Raw genomic sequence first — 20255 nt, forward strand, 5'->3', positions numbered from 1 at the left:
GGCAGTGGCGGGGGGCTGGGGGTTTGGAGGTGGGGGGGGGGGGGCGGGTACGGGTTGATGGCGCAAAGTTTTAATCCACCCTAATGTGGGTGTGTATTTGTGTGGTGTGTTAAATACCAAAAATAAAGTTTAAAAAAAAAAGTGGTCAATAAAGCAGGTGAGTAATTTATTAATTTGTTGCACATGTTCGAGCACCCAGGGGTGACGCATTTGAGGTCAGTATAGCATTTCTATAGTATCACCTTTGCAATAGTGAGTTTTCAAGGAAGCAAAGGTTAGGGTTAGTTTAGAACAGACTGATAGGTTCTCCAGCATGGGGTCTGGCATGGATTCACATGCTCATGAATATTCCCCGTCGTCAGGCTGGGAATCCTCGGTAAAGAAAAAAACAGTCTCAGTTTCGTTTCTGATCTGTCTTTCGTAGTAGTAACCAATCACTGGTCTCTGCGTCATACTGACCACAGCCAATGACTGCCCTCTACCTAAGCACCGCCTCTGGCAGCCATCTTCAGATTTTTACCGCACGTTCATGTGTTGGGATCCTCGTGCTATTGCTCTCGAGCGTTAGTGCTATTTTTTTTCACGTTTTTTCACAAAAAACCTCGATTTTTCAGTCAAAAGAGCCTCAAGCTCCACCGATCCTACATCCGATTAACGGGGACCCGTGTCGGATTCGTCTGCGCCCCTCAAGGGTGAAGATTTCGTCGAGCTACGCTTCGGAGGACTCCAGAAGCTTCTCAGGCCCGGTCTCGGAGATGGCCCAGGAGAAGGGAAGCTCGACGCCCGGAAAGCTGTTCAGGGTCTGCCCTGGATGCCAGCTGCAGAACGTCTTTAAGGAGGACGAACACTCTTTCTGCCTTTACTGCCTTCATGAGGACAAGACGCACGTGGAGAAGGACTGTGCGTTTTGCGGCAACATGTCGGAACGGACCATGAAGGACCGCCATCTACGTCTCGCCAACTGGCTGGAGGGTAAGAGCCCTTCCGGCGAGAAGAAGAAGTCCGAGCGGTCTTCTAAGACCTTTGAGGGCGCCCCGGCGACGGGGGCCCAACATAAGGCCAAGCACCGCGAGTCCGCTGGCACCGGGAGCGCCGAACAGTCGGGCTCTACAGGCGTCAGGCAGGGCGCACCCTCCCCGGCGCCATCAACCACGAGCCAACGCTCTGGGTCGGGTAAGAGGAAGGCCGAGCACCCGGCGAAGCTCCTGGAGAGGCCCCGGTCGAGCTCTAAGGCAGAGGAGGAGCGTGGCAGTGCCCCCTCCCTCAAGGATAAGGCGGTGAGCGCACCTAAGGTGGTGAAGGCCTTGATCCATCCGGCCAAGCCCTCTATCGAAACGGTCGCGGCGGCCCTGGTTCAGCCTGTGGAGGCTACACCAGTGGTGGCGACCTCGGGGCTCAGGATCTCCCTGCCTCCTCGGAGGGAGTCTTCTTTCGTGCCCATCGATAAGACCCCCGTGAAACCCCCCGTGGGGAAGAAGGGGGGCAGGGCGTCGTCGTAGATTCGGCCTCTACCTCAGAGGAGGAGCTGATCGAGGTCTTAAGCCACGGCCTAGGCGTGGATGCAGGCCAGCCCGTCGGAATGGACCCCGACGCGGGTGACGACGACGACATCGTCGAGGATACCGACGGGGCCCCTGCTTGCCCGTCGGATTCCCCTCTGCCAGCGCCGCAAGACAACTCAGCGGCCATTTTGTTGGCCATTCAGTCCTTATGCTCCGAGATAAGGACGAGGCTACCGTTGCCGACGGAGGAACCTCTCCCGTCGGGGGATCCAGAACCGGGGCCTTCTGGCGTTCCCCCTACTAAGAAAAGAAGGATCCATCCACTACCTCCTTTTCAACCGTCGCGCCCCGTCCAGCCCTCCTCCCCGTCCACCCGAGGGGATGATACGGGGACTGACACGGCAGCGACGGGTACGGACGACGAGGCATACGACGAGGATATTCCGTCGTCGCCTCCCGCCAGGGCTTCTCCGCCCGACGAGATTGGATCTTTCCATTCCATGATCTCCAGAGCTTCCGAACTTTTCCAACTCTGCCCTGAGGAGAAGAAAAAGGAAGGCTTCCTTTATCAGCGGCGCGAGGCCAAGAGGAAGACGGTCCTCGCAGTCCCTCTGTTGGACGACATTTGGGATGAGGGCCTTACCCTCCTCAAGAACCCCTCCACGACGCCAGCTAGAAGAGATCGGTACGAGAAAAAGTACCGGGTCCCGGACACGGCCCCCCTGTGCCTCCGGGCGCAGCCTACCCCGGACTCCGTCGTCTCCGCGGCGGCCAGGAAGAAAGCGGGGGGGGGTGCGGCCTCCACATCGACTTCCCCGCCGGACGGCGAGGGAAAGAAGTTGGATGCAATGGGACGCAGAGTCATCTCGTCGGCGGCGACGACGATTAAAGCGGCCAACGCCTTGGCTATCGTGGCTCGCTACGACAGGGAGCTCTGGTACAAGATAGCTCCCCTGCTGGATTTTCTGCCGGACGACAAGAGGGCGGAGGCCCTGGAGATCCTGCAGGAAGGTGAGGTGGCCTCGGACCACGCCATCACCGTGGCGACGGACATCGCCGACACTGGATTCCGCCAGTTGGGCAACGGCGTTTGCCTTCGACGTCGTGGATGGCTTAAAGCTACGGACTTCCGGCAGGACCTCCAGACCAAGGACCTGGACATGCCCTTCGACGGGAACAACCTGTTTGGGAAGACAATGGACGATTCCCTTCAGGCCATTAAGGCAGATACTGAGACGGCCCGGGCCCCTGGAGTTCTGCAGCAACGACGGACGCCCTTTTGGAGCAGCGGAGGCAAGGGCGCCTCCAAAGGTTCCGGCAGCGGTTTCGCTTCCTACCGTCAAGCGGCCCGCTCGTCGTCGCAAGAGGCCTACAGAGGACGAGGCAAGTCTAGCGGACCCCGCCGGCGTCGCCAAGGAGGTCAAGGCGGCAAGGCCTCGTCCAAGCAGGATTGAACCGTCCGTGGGGTCGGGCCCCCACCGAAGCACCCCGGTGGGAGGCCGGCTGGCGAGCTTCGTCAGCGTGTGGGAGTCCATCTCCACCGACCGTTGGGTGCTGGACGCCTTGGCCCGGGGCCACGCGCTCGAGTTTCAGAGAAGGTGCCCGCGCGTCCCCCCCGTGGCCAGGAAAGAAATTCACGTCCCTCAACATGCTCAGGAAGGGCGCCATCGAACTCGTCCCAAAGAGGCTTCGGGGCTCCGGAGTTTACTCGAGATACTTCCTCGTGAAGAAGAAGACGGGAGGATGGCGCCCCATCCTGGACCTGCGACGTCTGAACAAGTTCATCAAGGCGCAGAAGTTCCGGATGGTCACCCTCCAGCACGTCCTGGGTCAGCTGGAGGAAGGAGACTTCCTATCGTCGTTGGATTTGGAGGATGCCTACTTCCATATTCCCATCCTAAAGGGGCACCGAAAATTCCTCAGGTTTGTGGTCCAAGGGCGTCATTACCAGTTCAAAGCCCTCCCCTTCGGACTAAGGTCGGCACCCAGGGTATTCACCAAGTGCCTCGCACCGGTGGCGGCGCAGCTGCGCCGCGAGGGGATCCACGTCTACCCCTACCTGGACGACTGGCTCATCCGCGCCAAGACGAGGGAGCTCGCCGTAGCCCACACGGCAAGGACCGTCCAACTCCTCACGGACCTGGGATTCTCCGTGAACTACGCCAAATCCCACCTGGTGCCCGCGCAAGACGCACTGTTTCTGGGAGCGAGGCTCGACACAGTGTCCCTTCTGGCCTCCCCGTCGGAGGAGAGGACCAGGACCATCTTGGGCAAGGTGCAACGGATGTTGGTGGCCGACGCGGCCAAAGTGAGGTCCATCAAGTCCCTCCTCGGGATGATGTCTTCCTGCATCTACCTCATTCCCATGTGCAGGCTCCGGATGCGCCCGTTGCAAGAATTCCTGGATGCGCGCTGGATCCAGACGACGGGCAGCTTCGAGGAAAGGATCAAGCTCGACGAGGGCTTCCGACGAGCGATACGGTGGTGGGGCACCCGCGCGCATCTGACGGCGGGCATGGACTTCCAGACCCCAGCCCACCAGGAGACAGTGACCACGGATGCCTCCCTGGAAGGGTGGGGAGCGCACACCGAAAATCTGCACGCAAGGGGACTCTGGCTCCCGACGGAGAAGTCCCTGCATATCAACGTCCTGGAGCTCCGTGCAGTGTTTTGGGCCCTCAGGTCTTTCCTTCTGTCCCTCAAGGGCAAGGTGGTGAGGATCTTCACCGACAACACCACCACCATGTTTTACATCAGGAAACAGGGCGGAACCAGGTCCCCAGCGCTGTCCAAGGAGGCGCAGGACCTGTGGGATTGGGCCATCGCCCAAAGGATATTTCTGGTGCCGTTTCATCTGGCAGGGATAAAAAACACCATCGCCGACTCACTCAGCAGGGAGCTGCGCTCGTGCGACGAGTGGGAACTACGGCAGGATCTGGCGGATCGCCTCTTCCGACGGTGGGGCACACCCCAGATCAACCTGTTCGCGACGGCGACGAACACCAAGTGCCGGAGGTTCGCCAGCAGGTTTCCCCAGGCGAGGAGCATGGGCGATGCTTTCTCGTTCCCCTGGGAGGGCCTGTTCCTCTACGCGTTCCCTCCCTTGCCTCTGCTAATCCGGCTCGTCAACCAGCTCAAGAGGTCACGGTGCAGGATGATCCTCGTCGCACCTGCGTGGCCGAGGCAGATATGGTTCCCGGACCTTCTGGACTTGTCAGCGTCCCCGCCAATCAAGCTGCCGGCGGACGCGGATCTACTCTCCAGGGAAGGAGGCACCATCCTCCACCACGACCCCAAGTCGCTGAACTTGCAGGCCTGGCTCCTGCAGCACTAGAGTTTGGAGGGTACGACCTACCGGCCGACTGCAGAGAGGTTCTTGCAAAGGCCAGGGCGTCCTCGACTCTTAAGTGCTACGGACACAAATGGAAGAGGTTCTCTGTCTGGTGCCGCGCACAGAAGATTAACCCTCTACGGATTACGGCTCCCCAACTACTGCCGTACCTGCTGACGCTGGCCAAGGCTGGGCTGGCACACGCGTCCATCAAGATTCATCTTGCTGCGATCTCCCGATACACCAGAACCACGGGGCGGACGTCCTTGTGGTCTCATCGTCTGGTGAAGGAACTATTCAGATCGTTCCCGCCGGTGAAGGCTCCGGCCCCGGCGTGGGAGCTCAACGTGGTGCTGACCAAGCTCATGGGACCTCCGTTCGAGCCCCTACACTCGGCCCTGTTGAAGTTTCTGTCGTGGAAAACAGCGTTTCTTGTGGCCATCACCTCTGCACGACGGGTGGGAGAGATCCAGGCCCTTTCCTGCAAGGCCCCGTACTTGACTTTCCACGACACAAGGGTGGTGCTCAGGACGCACCCCTCCTTCATGCCCAAGGTACCGTCGGACTTCCATCTCAACGAACCCTTGGTGTTACCTGTGTTCTTCCCGTCGCCTTCGTCGCCGGCTGAGAGGACTTTGCACTCGCTGGATGTGGCTAGAGCGCTGAAGTTCTACGTGGACCGCACGAAGTGTTTTCGGAAGACGTCACAACTCTTTGTCAACTTTGGACCTGTCAATCAGGGGAAGGCTCTCTCGAAGGCTTCCATTTCCAGATGGCTCTCCGGCTGTATCATGCACTGTCACCGGTTGGCAAACCGACCGTTGCCTGGCCGTCCGAGAGCCCATTCCACCGGAGCGATCGCAGCTACCACGGCGTTCCTATCTGGTGTGCCCCTGCTGGACATATGCAGGGCTGCTACGTGGAGGTCGACGCACACCTTCACGAAATTCTACTGCGTCGATCGGGATTCCAGGGAGGAGTCCAGGGTCGGCCAAGCAGTGCTGCGCAACCTGTTTGCCTGAGGTGAGCCTGGTGAGGAGGTAAGATGCTTAATGTTGAGTTTGATGTAATGCTTAATGTTGAGCCTTTGCCACCTCCCGTGGTTGTGCATGTGTGTACTGCTATGTATTCTTTATTCATGAGCATGTGAATCCATGCCAGACCCCATGCTGGAGAAGGAACAAGTTACTTACCTGTAACTGTTGTTCTCCAGCATGGGTCTGGCATGGATTCACATGCGAACTCTCCCGCCTACCCCTCTGCGGCTCTTCACTTGGTCATACTGCCACTTCACGTGCTTCCAAATCTGAAGATGGCTGCCAGAGGCGGTGCTTAGGTAGAGGGCAGTCATTGGCTGTGGTCAGTATGACGCAGAGACCAGTGATTGGTTACTACTACGAAAGACAGATCAGAAACGAAACTGATACTGGTTTTTTCTTTACCGAGGATTCCCAGCCTGACGACGGGGAATATTCATGAGCATGTGAATCCATGCCAGACCCATGCTGGAGAACAACAGTTACAGGTAAGTAACTTGTTCCTTATAAGAAAAGTTAGATTCTCCAAAAGGGATGCAGACAGTCTATTATCCCAGCATTAAAGTGTTCAACATTTAAAACCTGTAAGGGAACAAGCACTGCCAAAGCCAATAGGTTCAGAAGGGGGCCATTAGGGAGCCAGGACAGCCAAAGTCAATGGGCAAAGTCAAAGTTCTGATGCTCTTCTTAGAAACGTGTTCTTAAATAGTCAGTGTTCAAAAGAGAAATCTCAGCAACTCAAGAGGAGTCGCCTTTAGAAAGCACACGCTGTAACACCAGTGCAGGTAAGTTGAGGTCAACTTGATGTAGGGTTAAATCACACTCCCAAAGATAGGAAGCAGCCCAAATGGCACAAGGATAATGTACCCCAAGCCCCACAGTACCTTTGAAATGAAGAAGTTGTTCCAGCTGGATGCATTCACGATGCAATGCAGTAGATCCTTGTTCCTGTGCATTGGTCGTGTTGATGAAAGGGAGGATGTCTGGCAGGCTCCTGTAGCAGCACTCAAGATAGGGACTCGACAGCAATAGAATGAAAAGCTCTGGTTCGCATTTCCTTGATCACTCGGTCCTGGATTCTGGTGAGGGGACTCGGGACGCAGATTTCTTGCTTCTGTAGGGTCCTCTGGATGCCCACGAAGATCTGTCCGGATTCGGACTTCAGAAGACAATGCACCCACAAGTGGTCAAGGTACCCCGAGTATTGGGCTTCTGCAGCCTTAGGAAGTCGCAGCAAGTCGGGGGTTGTGCCAAAATCCTTTGTCTCGCGGCTATTTGGTACCACCAGCCTAAGGGAGGAAGTCCTCCTTTACAGATCTTCCCTGTCGATTGGAAAACTGGGTCAGCACAGCTGCAGGGCTTCACCGGGCACTTTGCTGACCAGGAGGGTGTTGCTGCCATCTTCTCTTTTCTTCTGCTTCGGATTTTGTCCTCCAGTGGCCGACTCTGCTCTTAGTCCCAAAAACCTCGCTTTGTATGCAAGTTCCTATTCATAAAGTTCCTATTCATTCACTGCCCTAGGCTGTCAATCACACAGCAGGGTGGCTGTCCTCGAGGACAGCCAGCAGGCAAATTGGAACTGGTTTCACTCAGGCACACCTAGAGACAAAGGACAGGGATGTTTCGGGACCCTCCCTCGCTTCCTGCCTTTCCAGACACACTGGAGCCTGGGTGGGTTTCAGGGCTGAAGCCTGCCAAAGGCAAAATAAACAAAGGGCTCAAACCTGATGCAAACGGAGTAAAAGCCCAGAAGAAACTAACAAGAAATGGCGAAAAACGAAGAAAATGGCATCATTCTACAGATATGTCACTAGGTAGTAAAAAAGAAAACCCTGCCACCAGCCATTCAAGTGAGTTAGTGTGACAAAATGTTACATGAGGTATACGGTCAAGGAATTACTATGTAAACCCCAGCACTCCACATAGGGTGGTGTGTGCTGGACCCATAAAGTAAAGGTAAGTAAGAACGGGGTCATTTTATTATTCTTGGGAACATTAGTTCACGCAGGAAAATGTAGCTGAACATTGAGAATCCAAGGGACTTCTTAGTGGTACTGCACAGAAGGTGCTGTGGTTCACAATGCAAAAGCAGATGCCTATGGATTTCACCAGATTCCATGAAACAGTAAGGAACATAGAAAATCATAGTCAGGAAAAAACATGAGTGATTGAGAAATAATCCCACTCACTCAGGAGTAAAAATTAAAAATCCTGGAGTCCAGCAAAAGAACTGGGGGTCTCTAAGGTTAATGGGAATTGACACAGAAATTTAAATTCTCCCTAACAGAGATTTAAAGGGCCCCCTCCGGTGCAGGCCAAAGAGGAGTTGGCTTTGCTGGTGAAGAGCAGAGGAAGTCGGAAGCAGAAGGCATGTGGTGCAAGTTGGCAGCCGAGGCAGAAGCTGGTGGGAAAAGAGGATGCCGGGACCACTGCAAAGCAGATACCAGCTGCCGGTCCCGAGATGGTCCGTATTCCATTTGAAGTGCAGAGGTTCCGCAGCAGGAAGTGTGCATGAGACTGTTTCGGGTAGCTGGTGTGCACCTGAGGGCCTCAAGGCCGTCTCTGGTGGCTGGCGTGCACCAGGCGGCCTCCAGAGCATGAGAAGCTCCAAGTGGAAGTGGCGCAAACAAAGGCAGGCTTACCTAAGAGGTAAGGATAGTGAGGCATTCAACTAGCCTAACAAAATGGCATATGTTGAGAACTTCACAACATGGTCCGCCTCACGTTTCTGACCCCTCACAGCAGGTAGACACATGGGTTTAGTGATATGTATTTTAATCCTGGTGATGTTCCAATCCCTTGACTAGAAGAAAGGAACTTTCTTCAGAACGAAGATTACAAAAGAATACTGATTAACATCCTATTTAACTCATCTGGTAGCTTTGCTTAGAGAAAGTTCCATCAGATTGCATGTCAAATTGTGCTAATCTGTTTGTCAAGAAAATAGAAGTGAGTGGGAGGGGTGAGAAATGTGAGGGGGACAACTTTGTAAGGGTTTCTCTTAAAAATGCCATTTTATTATTATACCAAGGCTGGATGAAGATCTCACTATCCCTACCCTAACAAGGATTTCCCTGCCTAAATTAACTAAAGGAAACACTAGCTGTCCCTCACACTTAAACATACACCAAATGAATAAGTACATAAATGGCAATTCAAAACAATAATTATTGTAACCACAGTCTCTTAAAATCTTGGGAAATTCCCCTTCCCCAGCTTTCTGCTCCACAGTCCAGGAAAATAAAATAGGAAATCCTTGTCTGAACCAAAGTTCCAACACCTTGCAAGTTCAATTGATCAACAGCAAGTTCCAATACTCTGTTTCAACGAAGTATACAAAAGGCTCTTCTTTATATAATTTAGCTTCTTCAGATAGATAACAACTTCACAGTTCATCAGTAGCAACAATAATTGTCTTGGTCTGGATGATTTGCCACAACTGATAAGTATAAAGAAACAGACTTCCTTGGCAGCTTTACACAGCTCCTTTCTTCAGCAGCACAAGCACATAAAATGTCTTTCAAACACCATCTTGTAGCAGTTCTTCAATTTCAAGCTAGTTTACTCCTATGCCATTTCCACTACCTCCAAAGGTGTATCCTCCGGGTATACTCCCCTGCCGAAACAGTGTTTCATAACAAGTGCTTTTATGGATAAGTTCAATCGGCAAGAGGTTCATAACAGCTTTGCGGCATTCAACAAATTGCAGCTTCAAAAATTCTTAACAAGGTTCATATTTGTGCTCCTTAATACTCTTAGACAAATAATGCTCCACTCCTTCTGAATATCTTTCCCAGAACAGGAGCCTCTTTTGTCACTCATGTTTCCCCACCACAGCAGCAATCGACCATTGACAAGCATAGGGACTTCATCTTCCTCTCTCTTGGCTTTGGCAATATGAATCTACACCAACATTCATCCTATGTTGTAGGAAATATGGGTAACTGGTTTCACCACTCTCAGCTCCTTGACTCCCTAGGGAGGAGCACATCCCGGTCGAGAAGCTGGAAGACTTCAAAGGAGGCCTTTCTGGCACCAGGGTCCTGGCCCAGGATCTCCTGGAGGCGGCGGCTCACCACGTAGACACCTCGGCTCGGGGTCTTATGCTGGGGGTGGATACCTCACGGCAGGCGTGGCTACATGCCACTAAGTTTTCCAAGGAGGTGCAAGACAAGGTATTGAACCTCCCATTTGATGGTAAGGAGCTTTTTCATTCTACTACTGATGTAGAGCTCACCAAAACGAAGGACAGTACCCAGACGGCTAAGTCATTGTCTGTCCTGGTCAAGGCGCCTTTTAAATCTCAGAGACCGTTGTCGCAAAGTCGACCCTCTGGCTTTAGAGGCTTCCTCGACCACAAGTCGCGCAGAGTGGACACTCCTGCGGGGAATAACCGCCGCAGACAACAACGGATGTGGTTTTTCTCCCGCTCTTCAGCTTCCTCCTCAGGTTCAGGTGGCCCCGCCACGATAAACCTGCCAAATGAGGGTTTTCAGCGCTCGCACGAGACCCCGGTGGGTGGGCGCATTGCGTCTCTTTGGGAGGCGTGGCAGACCATCACGGAAGACGGGTCTTGTCAGTCGCTCGGGCGGGCTTCCGCTTGCCTCTACCCCCTACCCCACCCCTCAACCCTCCTTTTCCGCTGTCGGGCTCGCCTACCCATAAAGCCGAAGTTCAGAAACTTCTGGACTTCAGAGCTTCAGAGCTGTGGAACCCGTTCCCCCTGGGGGAGCGTGGGGAGGGCTTCTACTCCTGGCTGTTCACGGTACCCAAACCCTGCGCACCATTCTAGATCTTTCCCAGTTCAATCTTTTCCTACCCAAAGAGAAATTCAAGATGATCATGCCCAGCCAGATACGTTCCTCTTTGCAGATGGGCGATTGGCTCAGCGTTGTGGATCTTCAGGATGCGTACATGCATATCCTGATTTGGAGCCCACAAAGGAGGTACCTCCGCTTCTCTTTGGGAGAGGAGCACTTCCAGTTTTCGGTGTTCCTTTTGGCCTCCGCTCGGCGCCGCATGTCTTCACGAAGATGTTGGTGATTGCGGCCTATCTTCGTCTCCAGGGTATCCATGCGTATCCATATTTGGACGACTGGCTCTTAGGCAGCCCTTTTCCGTTGACAGTAGGGGGCAATCTCCAGTCTCTCCTTCAGCTCCTGTTCCATCTTGAGCTGTCGGTGAACTGGCGGAAATCCTCCATGACGGCCTCGTAGGACCTGATTTTTCTGGGTTTTCGTTGGAACACGATCGACTGCAGAGTGTACCTGACCGGGGACAGAATGGCGGATCTGTTGGCCACGTGTCAGATGTTTGCGCAGTCGGAGAGTATGTCGGCTTGGTGGTTCCAGAGGCTTCTGGGCCTCATGGCCTTGTGTGTACTGGCTCTTCCCTTGCTCGTCTAAAAATGACAGACCCATATGGCTCTTCGGAGTTCATGGCGTCAGACAGTGGATCCGGATTCCAAACGGATAATGATTCCGGATTCTATTAGAGCGGACCTGGATTGGTGGTCATCCCTTAGCAACCTGTCTGGGGGTGTGGGTTTTCAGTACCTGACCCCCCCCCCCCCCCCCCCCTCCACAGTCACAATCACGACGGACTGCTCCCTCCTGGGGTGGGGTGCGATGTTGGATCTTCTTTAGGTCTCGGACCTCTGGTCGCCTCAGGACAGGCTCCTGTACATAAATCACTTGGAGCTTCTGGCGATCTTCCTAGCGCTCAAGGCGTTCAGACCGATCATTGCCAACAGGGTGGTCCGCATAAGAACGGACAATGTGCTGTCAATGTACTACATCAACAAGCAAGGGGGAACGAAATCTCCCCTGCTCGTGGACCTGTCCATTCAGATTTGGGAGTGGGCCATGCTTCATGGTGTCTGGCTGCTTGCAGTGCACATCCTGGGAAAGCTGAATGTCACAGCGGATGCCCTCAGCCGGCGGACAGTGGTCAGCTATGAGTTGGAATTGAAGGCGGAGGTCCTCTCACGGATTTTCTCACGCTGGGGCACAACAGAGGTGGACCTCTTCGCGACAGCTGCGAACAAGAAGCTTCCTCACTATGCCTCCAGAGGGGGGCTGGGAGTCTCCTCTCTGGGGGATGCCCTTGAGATACCATGGCACAACATGAGAGCTTACGCCTTCCCGCCTCTGCCTCTAGTTCACTGTGCAATTTGGAAGTTGAAGAACTCTGTGAACTGTTCCCTTCTACTCATAGCCCCGTGGTGGCCGGCAAGGTTTTGGTTCTCAGAGCTTCAACACCTGTCGATGTATCCGCCGATCAGGTTACCAGTAACTCCCGATCTTCTCCACCAAGGGGAGCAGCGGCTGCAGCACCCCTCCCCTCAATTGCTCAGCTTGGTGTCTGAGTTCAAGTCTTTAGAGCATCTGAATTTGTCTACGGATAACATTCGTATTATCCAGGCAGCCAGGAAACCCTCGACCAGATCTCAGTATAAGAGTAAATGGCTCAGGTTCTGTCATTGGTGTTTGGAAAAAAAGCTGGATCCTAGGGTGGCCACGGTTGACACGGTGCTGTCCTTCGTGTCCGCCCTAGCTGAGTCAGGGGTTCATGTTCTGTCTTGCAGGATTTATCTCGCAGCGGTTTCCGCTTATCTTTCTACAGACCAGTGTTCCTATTCCCTGACTAACCCAGTGGTTAAGAGGCGCTTTGCTGGCTTGATACGCCTCTACCCTCCGGTTCGGAATCTGCACCCGCAGTGGGACCTTAATGTAGTCCTGACGGCTCTGTGCCATAAACCTTTTGAGCCAATGGCTACTGTGGACCTCAAGTACTTGTCCTGGAAGGTGTCCTTTCTGGTCGCGTTACATCGGCAAGGAGAGTGAGTGAGCTCCAGGCATTGTCGGTGGAGCATCCTTTCTTTGTTTTTCACAAGGACAAGTTTGTCCTTCGGTCAAACCCGGCCTTTCTTCCAAAGGTGGTGACCGACTTCCACTTGCATCAGTCGATTACCCTACCAGTCTTTTTTCCGAACCCTGCCTCTGAGGCTGAAAGGGTTCTACACTGTCTTGATGTCCGAAGAGCTCATAAGTTCTACCTTGACTGGACTTCCGAGTTTAGGAGTTCTTCTCAACTCTTAGTTACTTTCGGTAACCCTCAGGGAAAGCAGGCTTCTAAAGCAACCATTTCTCTGTGGATTGCCGCCTGCATCACGGAGTCTTTCGCCGTCCAAGGGTTGAAGCCTCCTGAAGGTATTCATGCACACCTGGTGCAGGGTAAAGCGGCTGCGGTTGCATTTCAGAAGTATGTCCCCTGGGAGACCATCGCTAGGGCAGCTACTTGGGCCTCCCCGTCTGCTTTCTGCAAATATTACTGTCTCGACATGAGCTCAAGGGCTGATGCTCAGTTTGGTCAGGCTGTGCTGAAGAACCTTTTTCAATAAGGGATATTGCCATCCACCCGTAGTTCCTGTTAGGAGTGCTTGGGAATCTCCCATAAGTATGGAGGAAAGGGGACCGGACGTAGGAGTATTGCCAGGTTACTCACTGTAGTGACCACTTTACTCCTAGTTAATAGTTCCCTTTCCTCCATACGTCCGCCCGCAATCCCCTCTAATAAGGTTCCTCTGTTATTGCTAACGGGTCTTTGGCCTGGCAATAGAAAAGGACTGATGGGCGCTGCAAGGGGCAGAGCCAAGGTGGGCGGGGTTATGGCTGCGTGCCGGGCCCTGCGCAGGAAAGGGAGGAAGGACACATTTTTGGAAAATGTGGATGCTTTTTACAAAGTGCTCCGTTCCCGTCCCACAGGACGGAGAGATGTCCTCATAAGTATGGAGGAAAGGGGACTATAGACTAGGAGTAAGGTGGTCACTATGGTGAGTAACCATTTTCCAAAGCTCTAAACTAACTAGGCGTTTAACTTTTTGCCCGTGTATGTGGCATGCAAATATGTCGTTATGTGCGGCAGGACCGTTTTCGATGGGGATCCTCCCTGGGGCCATGGCATAAACATTTTGCCTGCGGTCCCTTTAACTCATTCTGCTCTGTACTGTTTAAGCTTAGGTGCATGTTTTGGCAGCTGTTTGCACATGTGTACCAATAGGATAATGTCTTCCATGCTTAACTTGTTTAGTTTCCCTCTATCCAACACTTTATTATGCTTTACGTTTCACAATCAAAATCAACAATGAGCGAGCACCAATCGTCGCAAGCTCCAATCCCGTTTTTTCAACAACAAATTTCACTTTTACTTTTGTCAACTACAGCCATCAATACATGCCATGCAACATCACATTACCATAATCGTGCAAATTTCATACTATTTTTTAAAAGTTTTTTTTTACCTTATATCGTTCATAACCGAAAAACATATAACATATAACGGACAAGACAGACTCCGGCTGGCTACACAAATCTCATACCATCTGCTTCCTCGGATGCATTCTGCCCCTAATTTTATTCCGACAAGGAATTTAGGCTAATTTCTTTCAGATCGTCTTTAATCGATTCTGGTCGTCTACGTCATCCTATTCATTCAGGACCTTAAATGAAAGCTTCTTCTAGCGCTCTTTAAAACCTAGGAAACTGGGCGTATACTCTTTTACCTCAGTCACTCCCGGTATCTCTCTATTGCTAGTCTACCCTCGAGTCAATATTTTCCCCCTATATATACATATACTCTTACTCTGTCGTTATTTGTGTCCCACCTCCCTCTGTTAGCTTCCCTTTACTTGTTTCGAGGCCTATACATTTTTGCCAAAGCATTCAGTCTTTTTCACTTAACATTCGCATTTTTTTCCTCTCCGGATGCTCGCGATCACTGCCTTTGTTACCGCCTTTCTGTGCTGCTTGTCCGATCGACTGCTCGTAGAAGTGGGAAGGGATTCTTGTGGGTGGGGGGGGAGCAAAGGTTCCTTCAGATCTAACCTGCAGGGTTTTTCGATTACACTAACCACTATCTACGGGGAGCTTCTCGTTCTATCAGCCGGATGGCAAAGGACTACTGATATTGCTGAGGGCCCGAAGTTACTTATGTTGACGGGCAAAGGGTGTCTTATGTCTTATCTAATCAAACCATCTAATCTCTGCTACCAAGTGAACTGGATGGACCCCAACTGGCCCATAAGACTGGGGGTTTCTAAATAGCCCTTTAAGATGAGTATCAGCACCCTCGAGATAGATAGGGATGCAGATTCGTACTCTTGCATCAAATAATAATGTCAACTCAATAGTTTTTCAAAGGGAGTCCGTTTAATGACAAGTATAGAAAACTGGGAGTTCAATGAACATCAGCAACCACTCGATCTTCCTTCTCGCTTAAATTCCAATGAATGTGAGAAAAACATCATTTATACCAAAAACTCGTCAACATTGTCGTGTAATCGTAACCTAACATGCAACTCGATTGGTTATAGGAAGGTAACTTTTTAATATAGGTACTATATCTGTATATGGTAACAGGGAGAGGGGATTGGATAATACTGTCAGGTGGGGCAACTAAGCCCTTCCTTCGAACTGGCTATTGTAAACGTCACAAAACATACGATGTCTTGTTGGCTCTACTCTCTACAGGACCCTAGATTACATAGTCCACTATGATTGGGTTGGCATTGGGACCACACATTCTTTTCCACTTGCGCTTGGCAGCATGCAGAATAATTAGCCAGGTGCAGGGAGTAAGTCTGTACCCCAGCTTCCCTCCAATTTGTTACAGCCATTCATCACCTTAGTGGCCACATGTCAATTACTGCTTTGTAGTTTGGCCTGGAGTCTGCCTCTTGGTCTGAGAACGTTTAGGGAGGATGGGTACGACGAGGCTCCATGTGTAGGTGTGAAAGTCTCATCCCTTTCTGCCGCCTTGGCACGTGACTAGGACACTGTGAAATCGGCCTCTTCTTCCTGCAGTTCTGTGTATTTGATTTAATTCTGTCAGTCGTATACCATCTGTGCTTATCTCGACCTTGCTTAACGGGAGACTCTTGTTATTCTTATCTCTAGTTGTAGGCATCGCCAGCCTATTCCAGCCTGATACGACCTCGGCCTCTTTGCAGGGTTACCTTCAGCAAGGTTTCTCTGCGTCTTTTCTCCTTGATTTGTAGCTGCAGCCTTTCCCTCTTGAAACTTTTAGTAACCTTTATTCGATTCAGCTCATGTGCGTAGTGGATTTTTCACTCCTCTATAAAGTGCTTTTGAGGTAGATATATGTATATTTGGCACCTGCCGCAATCTACTTTCTACTACGCATAGCAAGCTCCACGGTTTCTTGCGTATGTACATGTTTAAACTGACTTAATGTCTTTGAACTGGATCTGGCATAAGTTTCTTCGTCTTGAAATCAACAGTTTCACCTTAGGGCCACGATGTCACTTATCCATGGCGTTTCGTCTCTTTATAAGCATTCTTGGGTCATCGTATACCCTCTGTGTGTCAGTCCGATTTCTCGTGACATCACCAGTCATCTTCTTTTAGTATCTTTTGGCTTCTTCAGGTATTCCATTCTGACAACTCTCCCTTTGTCGTGTCTGTAGGTATGGATTTCTCACTGGGTACCTTACTGTCCAGGTTTGCTTAGGTGTCGGTATGTCAATAGGTGCTGTTCTTCCGATAAGCACTGGGCAGAGCCCAACTGCGGTTCTCTGCTGGTTTATCTGTTCTTCATACGTCACATATTTTGGCGCGAATGTTCCTGGCACTTCGAAGTGGGTGGCTGGGGTGCGTCTGATACTTGGCACGTCCTCTTCACCGGGGACTAGCGGGTGAGACCCCTTCAGGTTTCTCACAGCCTGCGCACCTCATAACCGACCAAGTACTGAAAAAGGAAAAGTAGCCCGAAAACAATAGAGGAATGAGGGATAGGCCAGGGAAGAGAGACCTTAAACAGAGATGCCCCCCCTTCCTCCCCACTCCCTAAAGAGGGACTAATAAGAAATGGGAGAAGCTGGTAGGCCCGATGCAATTAGACCAGGGAAGGAGGCTCAAGGAAAACCGGGGGAGGGAAAATCAAGGAAGGGATACTCTCAGCCTAGGCGTAACCCCAGTGAGGACCAACAAGTGAACAGGAGTAATGCATCAGATCCTCCCCAGTAGATAATAGACAACACCCGTAGGGTATTGAGGAAGACAACTAACCTTTCCCAGCGGATTCCCCTTAGGCCAGTGAACACATCATCTAGCTAGTAATAGGGCGTGTACTAAGAAATCAGACAGCTTAAGGAATTCCAGAGAACCATAGGAATCATGACCGCTGAGGTGACAATTCAGGTAAAACCCAGAAAGGGCAACTAGGGGGAGACAAAAATCACGACTGCCACAGGTGACGCAGCTGGAGTAATTTCATGGGTAGGAAATGTGACGCAGTTAGACAGATTTCAGGGGTGGGAATTGTGATGCACTTGGATGGATTTTCAGGGGGAGGAGGTGTGGCGCAGTTGGGTGAATTTCATGGGTGGGCGATGTGATGCACTTGGATGGATTTTCAGGAGGGTGAGGGGGGTCACCCACTTGTATTGATTCCTGGGGTGTGGTGAGTGGTGCACTTGTTTTTTTTTTTTCGGGGGGCAGGTTGTGGTGCACGAGCGCTTTAATCACGAGACTGAAAGAATATTTAAAATGCCATCTGCAAACAGGCTATGTTGGTGGCCTACGGTGACCAGACGTCCTGGTATTGCCGGGACTGTCCTGGTATTTGGTGCTCAGCCTCATCACAAGTTTGGCGATAACACTATTACCGCCGCATTTCATTTAAGGGTTCGCCAAATCATGGGCTTGGCGGATTTACCCCCAGCTCTGAGCTGGGGGCAAATCCGCCAGCGATTTTGCAGATTTTCGGCGCTATTACCGCCGGTGGTAATAGTGCCGAACATTCCTCATTGCTTCCGATGGGGAATGGGAACTTACCGTTCCGCCAAACCTTTTGGCGGTAACGCTAATAGCCCCGGTGGTAAATTCGCCGGTGGCTACCGCCCAACTCGTGATGAGGCCCTATGTACCCATTGGAAAGTGCAGCGGTCCCAGTTTTTTGTAGTAGGTCTTCATAGCTTACATGCAGGAATGCACAATCTCGCACTGAAGAAATGCTTTATTTTACAAATTAAGATCATGCTAGTTTGTAATAAATTAATTATAATATGTGTTTCTTTGAATAGCAACACTTAAACGCCCTTCTCCTCCAAACGTTACTGAAGTGTAGTGCCTTGACAGCCACTTTTTTTTTAAATTTGTTTTTATTAAGCATTTTTCAAACATATAATAAACGGTCATAAACTTTAAATGCAATATCCAACCCCCCCTCCTCATACTCCTCCCCCCCCCCACCTTCTCTCTCTCTTGTGGCAGCTTGTCTCAGTTAGTGGAAACTAGGAGGCCTTATTTCAGTCATTTGTAGGCTTCGAGGAAGGGAGCCCATTCCATTTCTCTGTTCGGTAAGTAGTCATGTAGGAGGCTTGTTATATTTTCCATTTCGTAGAGGTCTTTGGTTTTTCTTGCCCAGGTAGCCTCAGTCGGGAGAGCCGACAACTTCCAGCTGATCTTGATGCACGGCCTTGCCGCCATCAACAAAAAGTGGGTCATGTGAGGCACCTTCATCCAGCGCTCTTCTTGCTGCTCCAAGCCAAATCGGACCAGTTTGGGGTCTACGTCCCTGCGGATCCCTTCAATCTTATTGATCCATGCTAAGACCTCCTTCCAATATACTTGCGATTTTGGGCAGGACCACCACATGTGCCAGTAATCCGCCTGGGCACCACATCCCCTCCAACACATGGGACTTGTTTGTGCAAACATTTTCGAGAGTCTCTTCGGATCAAACTGCCACCTGTACAACAATATTATTCTGTGGAGCTTGTACTGGGCCAAGATTGATGTCCCGTGAGCCGTCCTGCACAATACGGACCACAAATTGTTTGTCATGGGCCCCATATCTTCTTCGAAGGCTCTGTGTTTTGATCCCCTTCGCTTCGAGTGCCACATATAATTTTGAAATGAGACCCCTCGAGTGAGATGATTCACTCAGGATGCTTTCCAGGTGGGTGAGGTCTCATCAGCTTATCTTTCCATTTTGTCGGTGTCCGCTTCCCCTTCAACTGGAGGAATTTGAACACATCCAGCGGTCTCATCTGCAGGCCTGTCTCCAAATCCTGTATTGATATGCACCCTTTGGATTTTATTAGCTGGCCCACCCTTTCGAGCCCTGCCTCATACCATTCCTGAAATCGCTGTGGTTCTGTGATTTCGTTGCGAGGGCCCATATGCAGCTCATGGGCGAGGGCCATGTTGTGGGACCCTTCATTTCCCCTTTCCGCCACCAAAGCCGCAAGCGAGAGCCCATCGCAAAGTGTTCAACACTGTTCGGAAAAGAGTTCTTCGGGGCCCTTAGCCATTCTCCTAATGAGACCGGTCTCAATCTGTGGTTTTCAATGGTTACCCATTGCTTTTGTTTGTCTCCTCGTAGATGTGGGACTATGGCCCTGAATTGGGCCGCACGATAGTACGTGTACATGTCGGGGAGCCCTGTACCTCCCTTTTTCCTTCGGTTGGGTCAGTGCTGCGTATATTATCCTTTGTTTTTTTCCCTTGCCACAGGAGTCTGAGGAGCATTCTCTTTAGGTCTGTGAAGTGGGAGTTGGGCAATGCAATGGTGAGCATTTAGTAGTGGTATAGGAGCTTAGGTAGCACTACCATTTTTTTTTACAGCGTTTAGTCACCCAAGCCAGGATATTGTCAATTTAGCCCATCTCTCTAGGTCTTGGGTTATTTCGATCAACAGGGGGGGGCAGGTTGGAGCTATAGAGTTTTTCCCTGGTTCTTGTGATATTAATTCCCAGGTATCGTAGACTTTGGCGTGATGTTGGAATGCCTCCTGTGGTCGTGGTGTCACTCCCCTGGTTTTCTGAGGTCTTGTAGAGAAAGAGAGTTGACTTGTCAGGATTGACTCTCAAGCCAGCCCATCTGCCAAAGTCTTTGATCGTCTGCAGGACTATTGGGGGGGGCTCGATTTCCTTTGCCTGACAATGTATGCCCCATTATGTCCAGAGTTTTTCGCAGTTCACTGCCTGTCCTTTATGAAGCCCACCTGGTCCGGGTGGATCAGGCGGGGCATGATGTCTTCCATGCGTGTTGCTAGCACTCTGGTATATTTCTTGGCATCCGCATTCAGGAGTGATGTCGGTATGACTTACAGCATGTTGGATCCCTCTCTGCCTTGGGGATTGACTACTATATGGGCTTCTGAGAACGAGGGAGGAGCATGGCCTGACTATCTTATGTGATTAAACAGTATGGACATGTGAAGGGAGAGAGTGTCTGCAAACTGTTTGTAAAATCCCATAGTGAATACATCTTCGGCGGGAGTCTTTTGATAGCTGCCACAACTTCCTCTAGGGAAATATCTGATTCAAGGTAGGTTTGCTCGGCCTCTTTGAGATGGGTG

General features: G+C 51.4%; 1 protein-coding gene across 3 annotated transcripts in view; it reads left to right on the forward strand.

The window, feature by feature from the left end:
* The window catches only part of LOC138521810 (E3 ubiquitin-protein ligase TRIM39-like), a 283884-nt gene that overhangs the window by 96868 nt on the left and 166761 nt on the right, over positions 1–20255 (forward strand). The gene's annotated exons all lie outside the window — the stretch shown is intronic.

The sequence above is a fragment of the Ambystoma mexicanum genome, chromosome 13, assembly GCF_040938575.1.
Source record: "Ambystoma mexicanum isolate Mex_15411 chromosome 13, UKY_AmexF1_1, whole genome shotgun sequence".
NCBI lineage: Eukaryota > Metazoa > Chordata > Amphibia > Caudata > Ambystomatidae > Ambystoma > Ambystoma mexicanum.